This window comes from Pleurodeles waltl, chromosome 4_2 (genome assembly GCF_031143425.1).
Source record: "Pleurodeles waltl isolate 20211129_DDA chromosome 4_2, aPleWal1.hap1.20221129, whole genome shotgun sequence".
NCBI classification, from domain to species: domain Eukaryota; kingdom Metazoa; phylum Chordata; class Amphibia; order Caudata; family Salamandridae; genus Pleurodeles; species Pleurodeles waltl.
Window position 1 is genome coordinate 590856520 of NC_090443.1, and position 23764 is coordinate 590880283.

The 23764-nt window shown below is 45.3% G+C and overlaps 1 protein-coding gene across 1 annotated transcript in view; it reads right to left on the minus strand.

Annotated features, from left to right (window-relative positions):
• The window catches only part of DPYD (dihydropyrimidine dehydrogenase), a 3199941-nt gene that overhangs the window by 524040 nt on the left and 2652137 nt on the right, over nt 1-23764 (minus strand). The gene's annotated exons all lie outside the window — the stretch shown is intronic.

The window sequence follows — 23764 nt, forward strand, 5'->3', positions numbered from 1 at the left end:
CAAAGCATTTTAGCATTGGACATTTTGCTGTGTGAAGCTTTAGGTGCACATTTTAGCAAAAACTGTTGAGCTGAACACTTACTCTAGGGAACTGTAGGTACGGATATATTTGTTTTATGTTGCCAATACACATATTACCTCAAAATTAACACAGCATGATCCTGTCTGGAGATAAACGTACTGCAGATTGACCTTCCAAATACATCAGGCAAAATACATTTTCACAGTTAGCGTAGTTGACTGCTGTGTCCAAACACCTACTAGGCCCATATTTATACTTTTTTAGCGCAGCATTTGCACCGCTTTTGCGTCAAAAAACGACGCAAATGCGGCGCTAAAAAAGTATAAATATGGACCCTAGTGGTCTAGGGGCTGCTAGTGCCCTTTGCCACCAAATTGCAGTGATCCTCCACACAAGGTGTAGGAAAAGAAATATACTTAATTGACCACAGATCACATAAGATAAATGACCTCTCTGCCAGACAAAAGCAGCCAACTGATCACAGATAACCGCAACCTGTGAAATCACTGGAACTTAGGACAAGTACACATTACATAAAGAAGGAGATATTACAACAATGCTAGAGTCGAATACCCTCTGGCGGCATTTATTTTGGTAAAATAGTAGGCAGAGGAACTGAAGGCCCATCTAGGCCATGGATAAAAGACTTGTGACCCGAGACCACCCGAAGCTCGTAAGCAGGCGAGAAATTTCAAGTATCTTTTTTACTCACTTTCCGTGCACCCGTTAAGAGACATCGATCTAGACACATTTTCAAACATAATGAAACCACCATTTTTTTGTTTGTTTCAGCTTAAGTTATAAAAAGTGCATTTTTTAGAGGAATCCTTTTTTATGCATCTCCCTGAAGAAACCCTTAAAAAAAACTGACTAGTAAAACTATACCAGACTTCCAAAATACACATCTTTCGAAAGGCTATTATTCAGTACAAGACAAGAAGCAGAAATATTTCATTTTAATTTATCTTAAAATCTACACATTTATCGAAGTGCTCTATAATCCCGATACCCCTTCCAAATAACATTTAATTAACATTTAACAACTGTTTAGCATCGAAACTGTTTAACACATTAGAGGGACCTATCTTTTCTAATGTTATTCTTCAGTAAAAGGAAAAAGGCTGCAATCCGTTTAGTAGCGCTTTCTGAGTGTGGGACTAGACGTGGATACATCGTAGTGATATTTTCAGCTAGGCCGCAGCTACTTACTTGACATCTCGCACTTTTTCCAATCTGCACTTGGATAATTAAAGCGTAGGTAGCCACCTCTGAGTTGATAACAGAGTACTCTTAACACCTAGAGTGTTTAATAAAGGTCTCTAGTAATAGCCGAAGATAAGTGGGTTCAAGGGTCCTTCTTAGGCATTTTAAGTAGCTAGTATGAAAGACATGGAAAAGCTGTAGTGGCGGCACAATTTGTTTAAAATATAGGACGGCACAGTCATTGCAATTGTCCTTAAATACTTTACACCTATCATCTATGGCGTGTAATTGGAAAAACGACTGTCGCTATTTTCCTTTCAGTTGCTCACCACTTTTATTAATCTTCCTGCAGAAGTTGAAGGCATCACCTTATCAGAAGTGCAAGATTTATGGCCTCGCTAAAATGAGATCTTCCCCTTTGGGAAACAAGAATTTATGAGTCTCTGGAGAACATTTGTCAATGTACAATTATGTCCACCACTGTATCTCTGCTTTGTTGAATCCACGAACAACCACCCAGAGTTAGCTGACAAAAACCATAATCTGAGATCTCCAAAATACGTCAATGATATAACCTTTGAAGCAGACCTGTAACAAATTGCTAAAGGAGAAATACCAGAGCCCAGGCCTGCTTGCCTTCAAGCACTGATGAGACTTGTAGGGAAAAAGTGTGTTTCGTAGACCAGCTTTTGTAACGCGGCCTAGATGTGCGTTAGGGTACATTGTCAGCATTTAGGGCCTAATTTATACTTTTTTAGCACCTCATTAGCGTCATTTTTTGACGCAAAAGCTGTGCAAACGTACAAAATTCAATTATATTTTGTAAGTTTGCGCCGTTTTTGCGTCAGAAAATTATGCCAACGCGGCGCTAAAAAAGTATAAATCAGGCCCTAAGTGTGCTGGTATGATTGGGAATATAGAACAAGGTACTCTGTACCTGTGTATTTGTAATGTAAATGCAGCAACTGCAAATAGTTATCTTCATATTCCACTTTGTTAGAAATGGCACTTGTCATTTTTGTGTGCAGTGTAAAGCACAGCACAGCACAACATAATTGTCACATATAATAGCACCTAGTTTTGTGTAAAAGATAACCCCATTTTTTAGCAGCATCCAAAGAGGCCTGCCATAATCATGAGCTAACTAGAGAAAGTCTCTGATTTCCATGGAACCGCTATAGTCCATGAGGCCTGTGCCAGGGATTAAGACAAGCCCCTGCGGAGCGTAGGGGGGGGGGGCAGCCCTTCAAAGGTTCCCCATTAAGTGCAAAGCAAAGGACTATCTGGAGATATGGGAGGCTCAGGGCCCCCCATCACAATTTACAGGGGGCATCTTTTTGTGTTACACCCTGGGAAAAGTAGGAAAAGGAAAGATAAACAGTTGATACTCCTTTCCAGTGGTCCCACAAATGCCTGCCAAGCTGCCAAGGATAATGCAGTATAATTGTTGTATTCACTTATTTTCTTCAGGGAATTGAAGTGTTCCAAACAGCGCTCATTTGTATATCATTTTAGTTGTTGTGTAGGTTTAGGTTGAGAATGAATTAGAGAAAGCAAGACTGTTAGAAATGGGTTTTTTTGGTTGGCAGTCAGGCTACCCTCTGTTCAAGCAAGAAACCTCACTCTAGTCAGGGTAAGTCACACACAATCCAAATTATCCTGTGCTCACCCTCTGGTAGCTTGGCACGAGCAGTCAGGCTTAACTTAGAAGGCAATGTGTAAAGCGTTTGTGCAATAAATCATACAATAACACAATATAGCACCACAAAAATACACCACACAGTGTTTAGAAAAATATATAATATTTATCTGGGTATTTGCAGGTCAAAATGATCAAAGATGCAATATGAATTTGTAAAGATATCACTAAAAAGTGAAGTGTCTTAAGTCTTTAAAAAGTAAACAAAGTCTCTTTCAAGCACAAAGTACCTGGTTTGGAGTGGAAAATCTCCGCAGAGGGCCTCAGAAGAGGAGATGCATGGAAAAATGGTGTGTGCGTCTGTTACGCCCCTTCACACACGGACTTGCGTTGTTATTTTTCACGCGGGGAGACGTGAGTCGTTCTACGGGAGGAAAAATGGTGTGTGCGTCGGTTGCGCCCCTTCACACACGGACTTGCATCGTTATTTTTCACTCGGGGAAGACGTGCGTCGTTTTCCAGCATGCGGGCCGTCTCCTTCTATGTATCGCGGGATTACCAGATGTCCCAGGGTCGGTGCGTGGATTCTTCGGCTGTTTTCCGGCTGCACGTCATTCCGGGAGGCTGTGCGTGGAATTTTCTTTCTCACTGCAGGCGTCGCGTCGATTTCCTCTCTGGAAGTTGGGCGACGTTGTCCATGCGAGGCTGTGTGTCAAAGTTCCGGTTGCCCCTTAAGTGTCACGTCGAGCAGCGTCGGCGTGCGGCGAGTTTCTCGCCGCGGAGCAAGCTGTGCGTCAAAATTTCCCGGGCACGAAGAGTCCAAATGAAAAAGAGAAGTCTTTTTGGTCCTGAGACTTCAGGGAACAGGAGGCAAGCTCTATCCAAACCCTTGGAGAGCACTTTTACAGCCAGACAAGAGTTCAGCAAGGCAGCAGGCCAACAGCAGGCCAACAGCAAGGCAGCAGTCCTTTGTAGAAAGCAGACAGGTGAGTCCTTTGAGCAGCCAGGCAGTTCTTCTTGGCAGGATGTAGTTTCTGGTTCAGGTTTCTTCTCCAGAAAGTGTCTGATGAGGTAGGGCAGAGGCCCTGTTTTATACTAAACTGGGCCTTTGAAGTGGGGGTGACTTCAAAGAGTGGCTAAGAAATGCACCAGGTCCCCTTTCAGTTCAATCCTGTCTGCCAGGGTCCCAGTAGGGGTGTGGCAGTCCTTTGTGTGAGGGCAGGCCCTCCACTCTCCCAGCCCAGGAAGACCCATTCAAAATGCAGATGTATGCAAGTGAGGCTGAGTACCCTGTGTTTGGGGTGTGTCTGAGTGAATGCACAAGGAGCTGTCAACTAAACCTAGCCAGACGTGGATTGTAAGGCACAGAAAGATTTAAGTGCAAAGAAATGCTCACTTTCTAAAAGTGGCATTTCTAGAACAGTAATATTAAATCCGACTTCACCAGTCAGCAGGATTTTGTATTACCATTCTGGCCATACTAAATATGACCTTCCTGCTCCTTTCAGATCAGCAGCTGCCACTTCAACAAAGTATGAGGGCAGCCCCAATGTTAGCCTATGAAGGGAGCAGGCCTCACAGTAGTGTTAAAACAAATGTAGGAGTTTTACACTACCAGGACATATAAACTATACAGGTACATGTCCTGCCTTTTACCTACACAGCACCCAGCTCTAGGGGTTATTACCTAGGGCACACATTAGGGGTGACTTATATGTAGAAAAAGGGGAGTTTTAGGCTTGCAAAGTACTTTTAAATGCCAAGTCGAAGTGGCAGTGAAACTGCACACACAGGCCTTGCAATGGCAGGCCTGAGACAAGGTTAAGGGGCTACTGAAGTGGGTGGCACAACCAATGCGGCAGGCTCACTAGTAGCATTTAATCTACAGGCCCTAGGCACATATAGTGCACTCTACTAGGGTCTTACAAGTAAATCAAATAGACAATCATGGATAAACCAATCAACAGTACAATTTACACAGAGAGTATATGCACTTTAGCACTGGTTAGCAGTGGTAAAGTGCCCAGAGTTCAAAAGCCAACAACAACAGGTCAGAAAAAATAGGAGGAAGGAGGCAAAAAGTTTGGGAATGACCCTGTCAAAAAGCCAGGTCCAACAAAGACGCAATCAGATGATGACAAACGGAACGAGTCATAAGAGTTGTTTATATGTTTACAATCTTCATCTTCACTAATTAAAACACACTGAGAAAGAGTGGGGCATTATCAAACTACTTTTAATTTTCCAAATAAAGAATGATTAAAATACATACATACCCATAAATACACAAAGTTGTTTACGATAAGTCCTCTTATCCACCACATTTTGCTTTCTTCCACCACACAGGTGCAATGAGTCAGCCAACTTTACCTATTGCCTCTCTTCTCTGCGACAGACAGCATTCTGCCTGTGCATAATGGTCAGAGCTGTAGCAATAGTAGTCCCCTACAGTGCCAGCGGCTGAGGGCCCAATGTATCCTTTAAAACAAAATGTCCCTTTTGTAAGCTGTGAGAAAATGGATTATTAGGTGGAGTGGATTGTAGTCCACCACAAGCAATAGTGTCACTATCTTGTTATGTCTAGTAAAGATTTCACTAATTTAAACCTCAGCTCAGACCCTGGTAAGTATGGCACAGAACAGACAGGCTTAACTTAAGAAAATGTGTAAAATATTTAGAAGTACCAAAACAGTTAAAAAGTCAAAATAACAACAACATAAAAATCCCACTCCAATTTATACAAATGGAGAAGAAGTTAATGAGCAGAATGACACCAAAATGACTAAAGCCCATTGATGGGGTACTGGAGATATGATTTTTTTTAATTTACAAATAGCACCACAAAACATTAAGGGCCTGATTACGACCTTAGCGGATGGCATACTCCATCACAAACATGACAGATATCCCACGCGCCTAATTACAAGTTCCATCATATCCTATGGCACTTGTAAAATGGCGGTCGGGATACCTGTCCCGTTTGTGACGGAGTATCCCATCTGCCAAGTTCGTAATTAGGCGCTAAGTGCCAGCTTATGTCACCTGGCTGTGATTGACCAGTCCCTAAGTGCGATTTAAGGCTCACCACAAATGGGTGTGAGTCAGACACATAACCAGGTTTGTATCAGTTGTAAGTTTTAACTTGTGTGTAATGGAATTAAAAAAAACTCAGCAGAGCTAGGTAGCAGAATTTTGCAGTGAAGGGCTCAACAAGGCTGCATAGCCATCAAAAGGGGTCCCAGTGAAGCCACTGACTTTTGGGGGAAGCTCCAAGTGGGAGAAATTTAAAATTCAAATCCAAGGAAGGTTTCTCACCTTCTGGATACTTATTTGCTCCTTTGCCGAGTGAAGGTTTCTACATTCGGACTTAGTCACTTTTTTGTGGAGGGACTTGTATTCCGCTTTTGGGGCATGGTTGTAAGCTGTAGATGAATAGGGCTGCATGAGACTGAATAGCCTCTCAGTGATGTCCCTCTGAAATAGATTTTCTGCTGTGGAAAATCTCCAAGGGAACTACCTGAATCTTTAGCCCACTGGAAATGTACCTTCGCTGGATTGATATGCAAGGTTGTTCTTGGTCCTTGAGATGTCTTTTGAGCAAAAATGTTTCTCAGTTCAGGATTTTTCAGTATGTTAGGAGGAGTAAACTTTGACTCTGCAAGGGACCCAGTGCCTCAAGAACAGCCCTTGGAGGTCAAGATTCACTCCAACAGAAGACACCAGCGAGGTTCAGGACAGGTTTAATTGGAGATGGTCAGCTGGGCTCTTCAGGAAAATAGCTTCTAGTGGATTGTTGTGTACCTGTAGCTTAACAGGAGGTCAGCCAATGGACCTGTGTAGTCTACATTTTTGTCGTGGGGACAAGTGGGAGCAGGTCCAACCTTTTGGGTCACCTCATAGGTGTCACCAGCAGGTGCAGTGCTCTTTCTGTCTGACACAGATCCTGTATTGATATGACGAGGTTGTCCAGGGGTGCACATTTATGCCCAGTACTAGGCTGTGGATGGGGTGACTTAAGGCCCTGTCCTAATGAATAAGAAAAAGTTTCATGAACTGGTGCAAACTTGGGTAGAATTACCCCTGAGAAGAGCTAAGGAGCAAATATTGAAAACATATTTGTGAAATGGACTTGCTCCTTCTTTTGAAATAGTATGGTACAAGCTGAAGGATAAGTGCCTGAACAGGCATCCAAGAGCTGGGCCTCTGCACTGGGAGGGCATTTTTGCCTCAAAGCCATTTTAAACAGATCGATGTTTGGCTAACTCTGCTTCACTGCAACAATAGATTAAGGATGATCGGACTCCTAGACAATGATACATGCCACTTCAGGATGAGGTATAAAGACCAGGGATTGCCCTTTGATCGCCAACCTCATTGCAAAGATGCAATGGCAATTTGCAATTCTGTTTGAGAACACACAAAGCCAACCACATCCTCAGCGCTGACTTTGCACCCTGGCAAATCAATTACACCTTTGACCTCACATGCTCAGCTAAAACATGGGGACTACAACCGAGTGTGTTAATGGGTTGCACATTTTGCACAAACGACAGCGATTCCGTTGGGACGTTTGCCTGTTATGTGGGTGCAAAAACAACATTATTACTGGTTTCATTTGTGAGCTTAATGCACAGGCATGCCTTCGGCCTGAACCTGAATGTTCCTTTAGCAGTGTAAGCAAAAGTTCAAAATAGCTATGTCAACAAGAAAGTAACAAACAGTAAGATGTACAAATCATGCCCGTCAACCCTCGTTTTAAGGAGGCCTGGTGTTGGAACAGTTTCTGAGTGCGCCATTTTCTTTTTGTGGGATTAAAGACACATGCTGCTGGAAAAAAACACATTAATTTCAGTCCCTTTCATTGCAAGTCTTCATAAAATAATGACTACAGAATCTGTCCCAGAAAAGGTCATTGATGTCAATGAACGGTACACCGAGGATCAGACCACCTGCTGTAATTGCAAATTAATGCTCTTCTGGCAATGCATTAGCAACATGCAATTGATCTGCAATTGAATCACACTGGCGGCCGAGAAGCACATTTATTTTGGTGTGTTCTTTTATTGCTTTTTGCCCTGATATATTCTCTTTCAACTTGAGTTTTTTAATGGTCTCCGTTATTCATTTCCCAGTGAGATAATTTAGAACGTGCGTCTGTGATGTTTAAAAATGAATCTACACAGGATGCGTGGATATTCACCCAAATCAAACAACTAATCAGCATAATGAGATAAGCTGCTGCACATCCCTCCACATGTATCTGCATATGGAAATTAATGTGTAAAGTAATATGTCACCGTTTTGTTATTGGAAATAAGTGCGGCGTTTTTATATCAGTCTCGCTTCACTTAGCTTCACGCTTATAGTTGAGCGCCTAGAAAAGCTTATTGAACGTGGCAGGTACTGCAAACTACTCCTAAATTCAAAAGCACAAACATTTCTGTGCATAAGTGGAGCAGATAAATACCAATCACAGATAAGACTAGAAGTCGGTCTTCGTAGTACCTCGTTATAAGCTGCTCGGTGAATAGAATGTATGCATACTTTCTTCATGTAAGCGTGTCTTAGTCATGAAAATTCAGCGGCCAACACCTAACTCAGCTGTAAGACAGGATCAAATACAGAAACAAAAAGTGTGTGCATTAGTAGCCGATTAAGGACCTCATTATGACCCTGGCGGTCTGACCACAACATTACGACCATGGCAAAAGAGCCACGGTCGGACCGCAGGACCCGGCCACTTTTTGGCCACCGGACGGCCTGGTGGTTAACATACCGACAGGATCAGACTGGTCTGTAGGGCAGTCTGGCAGTGCCAGAAGTGCTTGTCTGGCAGGCATTGTGATGGCTGCCTTTTGGATGTATGCGGACCAGTTGTATGGTCTGGTTGGCTAGTTTTTACAGCTCAGTTCCCTGCTATTATCACAAACATTATTGAAAGCAAGGGAAAAATCCATGCAGTCTTGCCTACTTTGCAAAACACCTGTAGATCGAGTAATTAAAAACTGATCCGATTTGAAAATTTGGGGCACTTTTTTAATTATCTGATTTGCTAATGTAGGGGGGACAATTTTATTTTCCGCTGTGTATGACCGTATGTACAGGCCTATCTTACAATTAAATAAATGCACCCGCATGCTTGCAAGAATGCATAAGGCTGGAAGCAATAAGCAAACACCACACTAAACATTTTACACTATCTTAGATCAGACTGACGTTTATCCTTTTTAATTTAATTGAATAATTATGACTATAATAATACATTCATAAGGGCATTCAATGGGCAAACAAGGCTCCTTCAGTTTTATGTGCAACCACCTGTGTGGGAGGATGCAGGTAATTCTGAACTTGTATGGGATCTCTGCACATTAATGAGTCTGCTGAAGAAATCTGCCTGGCATGAAGGGCACTTTGCTATACTACAATGGGTTAACTAAGTCTTGCACCTTCTCGTGGTCAATAATTTTTGTTTATGTTGAATGCGTTATCTCTTATCCACCACCATACACAACAGCATGTGTTGCATAAGGTGCTATGTGAACAGCAGGTTGATTTGACCTGGCTGTTCTCAGTGTTTTGAACATATAAGTCCAATTTGTTTATTAAGAGGTTTTTTGAACACTCTACAACACCTTTTAGTCACCTCAGAGCACTGATATTAAGTTACTATGTTGGGAGAAGGAGAAACTAGAGTCCAGTTTATAATGGAGGGTCGAATTCCAACATTCTTCTGTTGTGGCCATATTTAAATAGATGCACATAGTAACGATATGGGGCAACCGGTTATACCTAGTAACCTGGGTACATAATCGAAATAAACAACAGTAGTTCCCCCGAATGAAGCTTTCAGACTTACTTTCTTAAGCACAATAAATGCAGAGGTCTTCACAACAGATTAAACATTTTTTAAATTTCTGCATAATCTCATATAGCAGAATTCAGACAGTAGGTGGTCTAAAAATGGTGCAGTGAAAGTTAAAAGTGACAATTTTGAAAAGGAGCACTGGTGCTGTTTACAAAAGCATTATACAACATAAATGCCGACTAGGTAGTGAATGGATATATGCACAAATGCTCAGAATCAAAGTCCAGTCTAATCTAGTACACATGTCACTAGTGATCATTTGTGACATGTCTAGTGGATTGGTCTGGACTTTAGCTGCCCAAACATAGGAAACCTTTTTCACTACTACCCATTTATGGTTGAGAAGCTGCTTTCTACTTTGTAGTGCTGAAAACCCTTTTGCAATGATTAGTGGAGTTGAAACATCAACATATTAATTTGTTTGGTTTTCTGAGTTACAGTGAGCATACTGAATTCTGATTCTGAGTTAGTGTGTTTATAGCCATTTACTGCTCAGTCAGCATTTGTGTTTCATTTCTGCTAAATGTTATTAGGTTGAAAATGAAAAACAGTTTGATCAGTTGAGGAGAAGTGCAATAATTCTTATATGCATGGAGCTCTGTTGTACACAAGCTGCAACAGATTTTCCATGAAGCACCTGTACTTTTATTATCTTGCTAGTATATGGTCCAGTGCAGTGCACAACATCAGAATCTGGTCTACTATTGTCCTGTTGCTGGGTTTCATCAGTTGCAAGGCTCCTTGGGTAATCAGTGTTGCAATTGTTGATTGCCGGTTCTCATCTGGCATATAGTATGCTGTAATCTGTCCCAGGGAGTCCTCTTAATCCTTACGTATTATGAGACTGTGATTGTGATTCTTACATTTACCAACAGCCAGAGCAGCATTCTCCATAATAGTTTTACATGGTCACAAATTGGAAAATTCAGTCACATTCCTATAACCAAAATGTGAAACCTTTATAATTTGCCAAATAAGCCTATGTAAGTGGAAGTCAGGGGGGGGGGGTAGGTGGGTAGAGATGTAGCCTAATGAGCAGAGCTAACGACCTTGAAAGTGGGCAACCCGATTCAGGTTCCTCCATTAGCTCAAAATCTTGTGATTCTGGGCAAATCACCTAATTTTTCTGTACTAAAAAAAATCTGACCTTTTGTAATATACTCTGGTGATCATGGAAAGGGCTCCAATGTCCCTGGTCCAAGTTCATGCTATAGGGAAATTGCAAACAAATAGGATCCTGCAACACTATAAGGGTACCACCACCAGTGCTCCAGTCAACTCCACATGGTCTTTAGTTTGGAGGAGCAAGAACATTTTGAAACTTGTAGGGTGTTGCAGCTTGATGCCCTTGACCATTGCACTGACCAGGGAATAACATAGGGATGAAGAGATGTTAGCAAAGTATTGTACTTGTTCACCTATCATCAATTATAATAATAATAATAATAATTATTATTATTATTATTATTAGTAGTAGTAATAGTAGTAGTATTCATGTTGTTGTTCTTAGTAGTAGTTGTAGTAGTAGCTGTTGTGTTAACTTAGGAAATAGCAGAAATATCAGAAGTATTAAGATACTGGTGGGAGTAATAACTGTGGTTTTACTGCTGTAGTGCTCCTAGTTTAGGAAACTGATCATGGATTAATGAGCCAGAAGCTGTGTCTACCATGTACATAAAGCTTGCTACTACTGAGTGAAACACGTAGTCCAGCCATTTGGATAATCATAAGGTGATGCACTCTTTAACATACATCTATAACAATTCCTTTCATGATTAACCTTCACATAATAGGACCACTAGGTCAATCAGGGATAGCTGGTCAATACAGTTGCTGGCTGAGGCACCTCCACTCCCATATTTGTAGGCTATTTTGTTTTACTATTAAACAGTTATAACAGTACTGTTTTGTTACTGTGTTCCTAACTCTCGGGGAGGGCCAGACAGTCAGTACACTTTTCACCCACACATGAGCTAGAGTGCATGGGCCAGCCATCGCATTTATAGAGCTGACGTCCTATCAGCCCTTTTGAGTCTTGTCTTCAAAGACTGTAGGGTCACTCATCTCTGTGATACACTGCACCCATTTCTGGTAGAATGCAGCCAGCAATTTATGCTCAAGTCCTCTGATGCCCAAGGCTGTTTGTCAGTCAGCAAGCTTGCCCCTTTGTTAACTCCTCAAACTGTGGGGTGAGACCAGCAAGTCTCATTGAGCCTCACCCAAACGGTAAAGGTGATTTGTAGCAGCCTAGCACATGGAACTCTGAAAATCCTTCAGGGAAATTGTGGTGAACAAGCCTTACACTTTTCTCTCTACATATAAGTCTCACACACACACATAGGCAAGAAAAGAGATGCAGAATAGGTTTTAATACATTTATTGAAGAGACTGCAATCTACGATAAAATGCATGAGCTGCAATGATTAGGATAATCAGGAATATCAAGTTCAGGATTATAAAAATCAGAGATGTGAATATACACAATCCCAACATATTGTACTGACATGAATATATAAGTCCTATCTAGAAACTATTCTCTATCCCTGGTTTAAGTGAAAATCTGTCTTTGTAGTGTCCATGAGCAGCACATCCCATCCCTGTTACCTTGGTACAAGGTCAGGCCCCCAGTTTCCAGATCAAGCCCTGTAGAGACACAAAGGCTGAGGTCGGTTACAAACCAGCATAAAGTATTGATAGAAAATCCTGCTGGAATCCCCTCTAATGGTGTTTGCCCCACAGGATGTTTGTGTAGGGGACATGGTTTGTTCTTGCACAGAAACCTGAAGTGGGTACGTACCAAAGCGTTAGCCTGTTTATCCAGTCTTGTGGTGGTAGCACAAAATATTATCCTGTGTGCCTTGCATTCTGTTCCTGCTAACCCAGGGTAAAAGAACATGATGAACAATATGTCTTCCATATCACTGATAGTGACGTTCTCGCAGAATAGTGACTGACTATGAAAATAAAAATGTTGCTGCCATAACAGGCTGTGCTAAAATTAATAAAATAAAATAAAGAAAACAGAGCATATTATCTGGGTAAAAGGACACAGGGCACAAGACTAAGCTAGGCCAAATACTGTGGCCAGGCAGGGTACTAAAATAGACCCACGACAGGCAAAAAGCTCTAGGAAACCGACTGAACACTGATGATTGCTACATTTTACTACTAAACAAACAGTCATAAGTGCAGTTACCATGCAGGCACTAGGGCCATGATTTGAATGGTGCAGCGGGTACAGTGGCACAGGGGTTAAAAGTCTGAGGATGCCCACTGAACACCGATTATTGGTATATTTTACTAATAAACAATCAGTCATAAGTGCAGTTTTCTTGCAGCCACTAGGGCCATGGTTTGAATTGTTCAGCAGGTGCAGTGGCACAGGAGTCTAAAGCTCTAGGAAATCCTCTGAACACAGATTATTGCTATATTTTACTACTTCACAAATTTGGTACAAACTATGGCCAATATCTCCCTGCTCCCTAGCGATCAGTTGCCGTCCCAGTGCTCCCTGTGGTGCAGTGTGAGTGCTGCCCCCTTTATTGCCACCACTGTGCTTCCTGAGCCTTAGTCTCTTTCCTCATGGGTTTCCTCCCTCTAAGACTTCCTCTTCTCCTCACCTAGGACACTGGCACATCTTAAAAGTGTATGGATCATCTTTTTTCACAGTACGGGCAGCTTTTATAAAAATAATCTGAAAGTTTTATAAAGTATTTCAGTGCTTATAAGAGCAGCAGTTATATTGCACAAAGACACTTTTTTATGGCATTGGCGAGATTACATAATTTGGCCAGGATCACAGGATGTTACACTGAAGCTGGGACTCAAACCCAGTTGCCCACATTGGCAGCTCTTTCTGTTACTTAACATCTTTAATATAGTCATCTGCAACATGTACAAAAAACATTGACAAAGACAACAGATTTCACATGGGCGTAACCCACTGTATTTGCCAATGCCTGTTTTTTTATTATTACATATGATACTATCTTGAAATACATATCTTCAGGATGTGCGCTAGGCAAGCACCTCTCCATCATTTGATTTTACTAAAATGTTATCCATGTAGAATACCAACACAGGTCATCCAAAGGGCGCACATTACTGACTTGCCTCTCAGTTCACGATTGGCATTGTCAGGGCAGGTAGAAGCATGAACATTTCAAAATTAATGTTTTAAAACTATCCCTTAAAAAAACATATTTTCCACATTTGTTGCAGAATGTCTTTCAAACTGAAGGTGGCTCAAAGGTTAACTGTCCAGGACACCTTAGTTACTTGCTTTATTTCACATCTATTAACTTGCAAAGAAACGCTTGCTGCCATTAAACAGGGGGGCCTAAGCAAAGGTCAGGAGTGCGCTTGCGGCCCCAAGGCTACAGATGTACAGGGATGCTATAGTATAGATTATACAGCAGCACTGGCTTGAGTGCAGCACAGCTACAAGTAAAAAAGAGAAAAACGCTAGAACGCAGTCAACGCTGGCTGTGTGATAAAGCTTTTTTGATCTTTACTTTCAGCCCTTTGAAACATGGCTAAAAAACATTGGCAAAGCCAAAAGATCTCACGTAGGGAAGACCTATTGGCTTTTCCAGAGCTTGTTTTTATTTCAACAACAACTGAGTTCTCTAGTCAGAACAGCGAATGGGAGTCTTATATGATCTGTGTAATTCATTGAATGCTTCTATTGTTTGCCATATTATTATTTGTTTTTTTTTATGAGACATTTGTTTTGGTTTGCTCTAATTTCTTTGGTTACCCTTTTGGTTGTACTCATTGCAGAGGTCTGGTGTTTATCCAAATCTCGTTCTAGGCTTTTTTTACTTCAGCCTGATGCTTGTGAGGACACAGGTATCAAAAAACCATTTGCCTCCGTGAACCGAAAGGCTGCCCCCCTGTGTTTCCTGTTTGTCACAGTCGCTTACATGTCATGGGCTTCATTGATAAATGATCCATGCTTTCCCCCCAGACATTTTAGAAAGTATGCAAAGAATTAAAGTTGCATTTCTTTCTACTATTCAATGTAGCCCTTACTCCCACTTAGTTTTTATTTTGTGAGAGAGTAATGGCAGGGCACACAGATGGCAAGATCGGGCTGCTAAATACGAAAGCTGCATAATCTTGATTCCACTTCATGCTCCTTAAAAGCACCACCAAACACAATCTGCCTTTTACCTCACTCTAACAAGTTCATTTCATCACTTTCATTTCCCTTTGTCACTGTTTTTCTTTCTCATTTTTACTTCGTTTGTGTTTTACTTGCTTTTGTTCTGGATTAAAGTACTTTGAGGAAAAAACATGCTGGTCTCCAAAATAGATTGCTGGAGGGCCTCAAATGCAACCACCAGCTCAAATTGAGCACTGCATCCACTCTTGGCATGTCTCCCAGGTATTCTGAGTCTTTCTTATTGGATTTTCCTTTTCTTCTCTATGGGGATCTTACTCCCATATGGGACAGAGTTAGTTAGGCAGCTCATGTCTATAAACATGGGGTTTATAGAACAGCATGCACACATATTTGAGTTTGATTGTTCTCCACATGCAGAAGTCCTGGTTTTGGTTCTGCAATGCATTCACCTGGCACAGGATTTGTTTCTGTAACAAGCGCACAGGTAGATAACAAGGGGCTTAGTGCTGCAGCACATATGTGAATGATCAGTACCAAGTGAATCAGTGGGTCCTGAATTTACACAAGGAGAATACTGTTGCATCACGTGAGAGCTTTTGCCTTGATATTTTAAAAGTGTCCTTTAAATAGTAAATCATTTTGCAGCCTAAAACTTCATTTGCAGGAACGTTCACACTCATATGCCTCTGCCCGGCTGCTTTCCCCTTCCCAATCCAAACCTTCCAATATCTCAGATACTATTTTAACCCATTATCAACCCTGAGAGAGCATAACTTGGCTGCCCCATTATGTCTCATAGAATGGGAAATAGGGGAGTGGTTATTTCCTTATGCAAATGTGTGAAAAGGGATTTCCCCATAACATGGTGCACCAGAATGCATACAAGTAAAGTGCATGGATGATAATAATCCTACACGTGACCTGCATTTATTAATCAGTTGCAAATACATCCATGTTAAAGTATTTTAGAAAATTGTATTTCTATAATCATTTTATATTCACTAAGAGAAATGTGTTTAAAATCATTTAACTAAAACACATTTATGTAAACCTAGCTTGGCTGGAGTGAAGGACAATTTGTTCTGTGTTTAATCCTCAACATGAAAGTTTGTTTTATTGCATGTTTCTCTGAGCTGCAGGTGCAGTGGCACAAGCTCGAGGCTAATAAGGATTCTATTGTGCAGAAAAGATAAGGGGGCCTGAGACAACGTGTTACCAAAGTCAAAGGAGAGTAATGTGGAGAAGGCAATCAAACACCCCTCTGAATTCCTGAGCACGGGAGTAAACCAAATGATGCCTTAAGGTTCAGTTGCCAATTAGGAAGTTGAAAAAGTTGTTGCTTAGTGGAAAATTCCATCTGTGATGTCAGTCTTTGGAAGGATTGAGATTTAAGAGGGATATAGTTGGCTTGGGAGCAGATTCTCTTTTTCCCTTTCAGCAGAGTAAACCCCTTGAGGTACAGACCTCTATCTCAAAAGCCTCAGCAGCTTTATGTTGCACAAACCTCTCCGAAGTTCTGTTGTGCTGACATTTTTCTTTAAGCCCTCTTTAGATGGTAGGATAGTTAGCTATTTAGATCAAATGGTTAGGCAGGAGGATTTATCTTTAAATCTGAAGCATCATATACTCTTTATTCTAATTTATATCGCTTCTACTGAAATACTGGTTTTCTATATGTTGGTTAAGTTTAGGGTGGTTCATCATTTTAAATCTTCTTTGGTAATGCTTTACATTTACGTAATAGTTTTGAGACTCATTTATGTAAGTTTGGCTTTGAGTCTGTAATAAACGTTAATACTTTATTGTGGTCTTTGAGATTAAATGCGTGGCCAGCAGGTTACACTGTAATTGAAATTTGGGAAACAACTTGCAAAGTATCTTCTCACCCCTCAGAATAGAGGAAAAGATTAATCGAGCTCAAGAGTATAGAAAGGATATCCAGAACCAGATCAGACCTAAAATATTGAAAGGCTAGTGCAGGCTGCTTGAAACCAGAGTAACAGGCCCTGTCCTTTGAAATTCAAGGAAGTTTCCTCTTCAACCTTCAAATGCTCCTATTCACACAAACCCTATGTTTTATGGGAAATGGAGGCATGCTTTAACAATGATCCTGGTTCTTATTCCATTATTCTCTGTGGTCTTCTGCTGGCACCAAGACCAGAGATTTATTTCTGAAACATGAACCATTTGGAAACCTTGTGTCCAGTGAGAAGGCCGGAGAATTGCTTAAGAGCACATGTGCAGACCAGGTGGTAGGCCTAAATGAGATCTCTATTATGCAATCTGTGCCATGCAAGTAGTTGGTTGTAAAATACACACTCATCAGGTAGTTTAGATTTGTGTCAGTTAAGTATAACAATAACTGGTTTTTCGGCCAGGGTCCGGAACATGGCGGACGCCTGATTATCTAGCTCCGGAGGGGCCTGCCGGATTAATCCTTCTCAGCGCGCTGGTCCGGGCCGCCTGCTCACGGAGTGTGGGCTCCCTGTGGCGGACCGCCGGGAGGCGCGATTGGGCCCCCAACGCAGTCCTGGGGCGAGAGGCGGGCGGTGCAGTTTGCTCCGTTACGGGGAGAGGCGTGCGGCCCCTCCCCTGCTGGAAGCCGCGACTTGACGTTGTGCGGTCGGCCGCGGCGGGAGCGAGGCGGGCGGCCAGAGTCCATCGGCGCTCGCGTCGGAGGCTGAATTTACCGTTGCGAGGGGAGGCTAGCGGCCCCTCCCCTCGCTGAAAGCCACGGCCCGGTGGTGAGCGGACGACAGCAGCAGGAACAAGGCGGGCGGACCAAGTGCGGCTGCGCTCGCAACTGCGGCGCGAGTCCAGATCGCGGACCCTGGGGCCCCTGATGCAGTTGGAGAGAACTGGGGACCCTCCCTGGTGTAAGCCCTCAACGGAAGCGACGGAGCGGGCGTAACGGCCCCACCTTTGCCAGAGCCGACCTGAGGGCATTGTACTTGGCCCAATTGGAGTACCTGGGCACGGAAAAGGCAACGGGATGGGCTGCCTAACGGAGTGTGTCATCTGTGGAGGTTCAGTAGTTGAACACGGATCCCCATGTGTTGCGCCTTGAGAGAGGTGCGCATAACGGACGGCCCCGGGTCAACTGTCTGGCGTGAGGGGACTGCGGAGCCACCGGACGTCTTGGGGCACAACTGACTCCGGAGAGAAGATTACGAACACGATCAGGTGGACACCCTTGAGCACGGAAAGAGGACTGGAAAGTGGGTGAGTGCCCCATTGGATGGATGACTGGGCCTTGGCTGTGGCGGGCGCCTGGATCTGGCTGCCGGGGCAGGGCCTGACTGGAAATCCGAACAAAGGCACCGGGACTGAAATAGGGAGTAATTAGCAGCGACCTACTGCATGAGTGCCCCCCATCCTGGGAGCCGCAATTTAGACACAACCAGCGGAGCTCTTGGAGTTCGGCCAAAAAGGACAGAGAGTAGAAGTTAGAGCTCCAAAGTCCGAAAAGAAGGGACAATCCTAGTTGTGGTTCACACGAACGCGCGCGGGCCGTCTGCCGGGGCCCCCGAGGCGCGCCTGCTTGCCGGACCGATGCCCCCCAAGGGCTGTCACAAGAATAGAACCATGGACCACGAGTTGCCACCTGGGGTGAGCGAAGCGGACTCACTAAACCAATCACAAATTAAAGTTCAGGACACCCTAGACAAGATACTGGGGGCCATAGAGGATACCAAATCAACATTGCAACGTGACATCAACCAGGTTGCGATTGAGGTGGGGCTCCTGAGAGCTGACCATCACAAGTTGGTTGACAGGGTCAAAGAAGCGGAAACCATATTAGCGGACATCGTACCAAGGCAGAAAGACATAGCGGCGGAGGTAACTTCATTGACCGACAGAGTGGCAAGACTTGAACAACGTGCCGAAGACGCGGAGGGAAGAAACAGGAGGAGCAATGTGCGAGTGGTAGGCCTCCCTGAGGGGACCGAAGGGTCAAACTTGGTGGGCTTTCTGGAGAAATGGTTGAGCGAGGTGGTTGCGCCGGGATGCCTGACCCCCTTCTACACCCTGGAACGTGCCTATCGTGTACCATCGAGAGCTCTAGCCCCTGGCAGACCCCCCGTGCTATGATCGCTAAACTTCTGCACTACAGAGACAGGGACATCCTCCTACAGAAAGCCAGAGAGACGGGCCCGTTCAAAGTAGGGAACGGGGAAGTTACACTGTTCCCGGATTTCACGCTGGAGGTCCAGAACAGGCGAAACTCATTCCTAATGGTCAAAAGAGCCCTGCGAGACGAAGGGATCCAGTATTCGCTATTATACCCGGCCAGGCTAAGAGTGATGGTGGAGGGCAAGACCACATTCTTCCAATCGCCGGAGGAAGCATGGGAATGGCTTGAGAGGCGTGGATCCCAAAAAGTGCGACCTGCAAGTGAAAGCCCTGGAGCGAGAAGAGCCCGCCGAGCCCCGAAGGGGAAGAGATCAAGTGACCGCCCTCGGTTGGCACCAACGCAAACGCAGAGAGAAACGGACAGGAGGGCGGCCCTAGAGGCGGCGGCTCGGGTGGGTGGTGAGGTGCCCCCCTCCCCCCGAGGAGGGACCGAAGAAGAGTCCGATGATACAATGGTGTCCTCTGCCGAGGACTCGGAGGGCCTATCGCCAGCACCGAGTGTGACCCCACAGACAGCCGACGAGCTCGTATAGCCCGGACGTGAAGCGGCGCCCAGAGACATAGCACACTGCTTGAGCGAGTGGCCCCTCCGGACCTGGCTCCCCCCCCTGACTCAACTCTTGCCTGTCCGACTTGGCTGGCGAGTACTGCAGTTATGTGTTTGGAAAAGTTGCATTATAGCACAGTTTATTGGGCAACCTACAGTTCCGGAGGAGCCCTGGGGTTTGGGAGTTGGGGTTTACATTTACAAGTTAAATCGGCTAAATGGGTGGAGAAATCTGACTACAGTAGAGGGGTGGGCATGTGGGGGAGGCTATTGAGATCAAGGGCGCGCCAGACCTGCCACGAGCAGGTCCCAAGCACTGGATGGCAGACTACAACCTTATAACCTGGAATGTCAGGGGGATGGGCACTCCGGCTAAAAGACATAGAGTTATATCATTCCTCAAGAGAAGGGGGGTGCAGATAGCAATGTTGCAGGAGACCCACTTGGCAATGGGCGAGGGAGAGAAACTAAGACGGAGGTGGAGGGGGCGGGTGTTTGCCACGGAATATTCAGCTTATGCAAGAGGCGCACTGATTTGGATTAGAGCGGGGGTCCCACTGACGGTTGAGTCTTCCAGCATTGACAAAGAGGGAAGGTTTGTGATACTGGAGGGGAAACTACAGGGGATCCCGTTAGTTCTGAGTTGCATTTATGCCCCCAACCAAGATCAGATCCCATTCATGATCGGCTTATCAAGTCACCTCACCCGCCAGAGCACAGGGGAAATACTAATAGGAGGGGACTTCAACGCAGTACTAGATATAAACATGGATAGGTCTACCCCACCGCTCCAAGGGGCAACATCAATTAAACCAGCACAAAATCTAACTGAGTGGTTGAGTACTTGGGGGTTAGTGGAGGTCTGGCGGGTGCAGCACCCAACCGCCAGGGACTATTAATTTTACTCGGGCCTCCACCGAGTGCACACTGGAATTGATAGGGTGGTCTGTACCTCGGGACTGGCTCGCGATATGACCCAGTCTGAATACCTTGCTCGCACAATATCGGATCATAACCCTCTACTACTAACGATGAGGGTATCACGGGACAGGCCGCCCATCCCGTCATGGAGACTGGCCCCTGCGACACTCGAAGATCAGGCATATAGAGAGGCACTGCGCAACCACCTAACAGAACACATTGAAACAAACAAGGGATCCACCCCCTCCAGGGCGGTGGAGTGGGAGACACTCAAAGTGGTGACGAGGGGTTTCTGTCTCGGGCAGTCGGCGGGAGTGAGGCGCACACTAGAGAGGGAGCTAACCGCCCTGGAGGAGGTCATACACGAGGGGGAGCTAAAACAGGGCCCTGCAGTGCAAGAGGATGAAAAATATAATCAAGCACGCAGAGAACACTCACAGGCTGAAGAAAGACTAAGATGCCATGACATGCAAAAATATCTAGCATCCATAGAATCTGAGGAGGGGAGGTCGGGTAAACTGTTAGCATGGTTGGTGCGCCCAAACGGAGATAGTGAACCCATCACAAGCGTGCTGGATAGAAGGGGAAACCGTAGGCTATGCCCAGGCCCCATCAATGACGCATTCAGGGATTATTACGCACACCTGTATAGAAGACCTAACGACTTGGAGACGGCGACATTTGACAACTACCTGTTACGGATCCCCCTACCGGTGCTGGATCTCGAGGATAGGGATAGGCTAGGAGGGCCAGTGACCATGGAAGAGATAAATGATGCCATAACGCAGCTGGCCCCTGGGAAGACCCCTGGTACAGACGGCCTTCCTATGGACTTTTACAAGAAATATAAATCCTTACTGACTCCCTGCTTGGCGGAGATGTATGCGGAGGCAATACAAAAGGGGGAGCTACCATGTACACTACGTGAGGCGCTGGTAGTCCCACTCCCCAAGACAGCCAACAGGGAGGCTTCGGTGTCCGACTTCCGCCCGCTATCCATGCTAAATAGTGACTTCAAGATCCTCAGCAGGATCTTAGCCGGCCGACTGCTTCCCCACATGTCCACACTAATACATGCTGACCAAAATGGCTTCATTCCCGGTCGCAGCACCTCTTTAAACCTTAGGCGACTCTTCTCTGTATTACACATGCCCGAAGAACTGAGGCCGCTGGCGGGGACCCTGTTGGCGGTGGATTTCGAGAAGGCATTTGACTCAATTCGGTGGGACTACCTGAGGTCGGTGATGTTAAAAATGGGTCTGGGAGAAAACTGGGTTAGATGGGTGGACCTGTTGTACTCGTCCCCGCTAGTAAGGGTGAGGACGGGTAGAACAATCTCCAGGGCGTACCCGGTGTTCCGTGGCACTAGACAGGGGTGCCCCCTTTCCCCACTACTGTTTGCCCTGGCTATCGAGCCCCTGGCGACTCGGCTGAGGGAGGGGGGTGTGGGTAGGGGGGTTGAGTGGGGGCCAACTGAACACATTGTCTCCCTTTACGCTGACGATATATTAATTTATCTTAGGGACGGTCCCAGTGGTATCCCTTGGGCACTTGGGGCACTGGAGGACTTCGGGGTGGTTTCGGGACTGCGCCTAAACTGTGGCAAAACATACGTGTTCCCTTTGACTGCAGGTTGCGAGCGCCCACCAACATGCCCGACAGACGTGAACTGGGCCCCTCGGTCCTTCAGGTACTTGGGTATTCAAATATTCCACGAATTGGAAGATCTCAGGGAGGGTAACCTTGGCAAAGCGACTCAATCCTTGAGGTCCTCGGTAGGGTTTTGGCGCTCCCTGAAGTTATCAATAATGGCCAGAGTGGCACTATCTAAAATGATCATGCTTCCAAGACTCCTCTACTACTTTGTCAATTTACCATTGTTGATCCCTCCGGTATGGTTCCGTGACTTGAACGTTCTGCTCAGAGAGCTAATTTGGGACAATGGACGTAGACGCACTGCACTCACGACCACTTGTAGGCCGACCCGCATGGGAGGACTGGGTGCCCCCGACTTTGAGGCTTATTACTTGGCATCCCAACTACAGTGGGTAGCCGGCTGGCTGGCGGGCAAGGGACACCTGGACCTGTGGACAACCCAGTGGGTAATGGACACGTCACGGATTGCGACACACATGACAGGCAAGAAAATAGTCCTGCCTGGAAACAACATGATGTTAAAAGTCGCAATGGCATGCTGGAAGAGATGCGCGAAGAGAGTAGGAGTGGGCCCACCATACTCCCCGGCCTTACCGCTCTCGGCACTGATTATGGAGTCTGGGGGGAAAGGACTGAAAAGCCTGGGACTCGGTCCCTGGACGGGTGCAGGGATTGAGACAGTGGGTGGACTATTCGAGGGGGGGGTACTGAGGGGCTTTGCTGATCTAACGGGTGTGGGTGTTCCCCGGGGTCAGTTCCTGCTCTTCGGGAAGTTAGTGCACGCACTGAAGGACCACTGGTGCACGATAAACGCTGAACCCACTCCTCACGGAGTATTGCACCTCCTACTGACGTCGGGGGAGGAGCCCCACTTGATAACCAAAATATACCGAACCCAGTTACAATCCATATTAGATCCCTTGCAGTCATTGAGGGAGCGATGGGAAGGCACGATTGGGCGGGACTTGTCTGACCCTGAGTGGAACAAAACGTTGGCATACCCCCAGACGATCACACGGAATGCGTGGTTAAAATACATCCAATATAATTACCTGCACAGAACGTACCTAACACCGCACCGACTATTCCGTATATACGGGGGGCCCCCCAGGGCATGTCCAAGATGTCGGGGGGTGAGGCAGACTTTGACCATATGGTGTGGGGGTGCCCAGTGCTTCAGGTTGGTTGGAAGGAGATAGTGTCTATTCTGTCCCAGCTATTCGGTACGGAGTTACTCCCTACCCCGGAACTGTGCTTACTGGGTCTCAGGCCGGCAGCATTAAACGGGAAAGTAAGAGGGTGTTTCCTGGACCTAACCCTGGCCCTTTACAAAAGATTGATCTCAAAGGGCTGGAAATCCTCAGACCACCCCTCACTGGCTGATTGGAAAAAGGATGTTACGAAATGGTCCAGGGCTGAACTACAGGTCCTGAAGGCGGAGGAGGCCAAGGGCATCCGTCAGGTTCCTATTGCCCCGGCCTGGGAAGACTTAGTGGCGAACTGGGATGGACTATGCAAGAGAGCAGCAGCCCCAATGGGAATGGTGGGAGATACTTAGCACATCTTGGTGGATTGACCTATGGGATGGGACCCCCAGGGAATTCCATGGGGTAACTGAACACTCGTAGAGCCCACACTGAGGAACGCGA